At 42.5% G+C, this 1172-nt stretch overlaps 1 pseudogene; it reads right to left on the bottom strand.

The window, feature by feature from the left end:
* Positions 1-279: 279 nt before the first annotated feature.
* LOC127696928 (uncharacterized) lies at positions 280-399 on the bottom strand (annotated as a pseudogene).
* Positions 400-1172: the final 773 nt, after the last annotated feature.

The following is a 1172-nucleotide window of genomic DNA, read 5'->3' as shown; positions in this document are numbered from 1 at the left end:
TGGTGGTTGTCTTAGCTTAACTCCTTGTTCAGGCTGCATGGCATGGGGCTGGCTCCTTGCCCAGCCCAAACAAGTGGTTCCATTTGAGAATCTTCTGTCTCAGACTCATTCCCACTTAGGCCTCCAGTCTGAGGCAGGTTTCTTTAGTCTCTTGCTTGTTCCCTGACTTGGGAGTCATCACTGCCTGTGTGGCACCAGACTTGTGGTTATCTAAGGCTAGTCCCTGCCCCGTCCCCTGACATTAGACTGGTGCTCTTCTCATGTTTGCTTTTCTCAGGGAATGTTAAGCTACCAATCATTACTTCAGACACGAACCGCAGACATGGCCTCTCCTGTCTTTGCCACCTACAGATGCAGAAGTGACAGAGCAGACATGCCTGCAAGAATTCTTTTTTCATTTTTTCTTTTTATTTTGTGGTTGATAACTGCAGGCTTTTTTTTCTATAAATTTCTTCTTCTTCTTCTTCTTCTTCTTCTTCTTCTTCTTCTTCTTCTTCTTCTTCTTCTTCTTCTTCTTTTTTGGAGATGGTTTCTTTTATTTTTTATTTTCTATGTTCTTTGTTTACATTCCAAATGATTTCCCCTTTCCCAGTTCCCCCCTTCCCATAAGTCCCATAAGCCCTCTTCCCTCCACCCATTCCCCAGTCAATCCCCTCCAACTTCTCTGTCCTGGCAATCTCTTACAATGCTGCATCAAGTCTTTCCAGGACCAGGGTCCTCTCCTTCCTTCCTTCCTTCTTGGGAAGGATTTGATATGTTAATTGTGTTTTGGGTATTCAGAGCTTCTGGGCTAACATCCACTTATCAGTGACTGGATTCCATGTGTGTTCTTTTGTGATTGTGTTACCTCACTTAGGATGATATTTTCCAGATCCAACTATTTGCCTAAGAATTTTATGAATTCATTGTTTTTAATTGCGAGTAGAATTCCATTGTGTAAATATACCACATTTTCTGTATCCATTCTCTATTGAGGGACATCTGGGTTCTTTCAAGCTTCTGGCTTTTATAAATAAGGCTTCTATGAACATAGTGGAGCATGTGTCCTTATTGCATGCCAGAGAATCCTCTGGGTATATGCACAAGAGTGGTATAGCAGGGTCCTCCGGAAGTGTCATGCCCAGTTTTCTGAGAAACCACCAAACTGATTTCCAGAATAGTTGTACCATCTT

This window comes from Apodemus sylvaticus, chromosome 11 (assembly GCF_947179515.1).
Source record: "Apodemus sylvaticus chromosome 11, mApoSyl1.1, whole genome shotgun sequence".
Lineage (NCBI taxonomy): Eukaryota > Metazoa > Chordata > Mammalia > Rodentia > Muridae > Apodemus > Apodemus sylvaticus.
The sequence above is the reverse complement of the archived record's forward strand: the minus strand, read 5'-3'. Positions and strand labels throughout refer to the sequence as shown.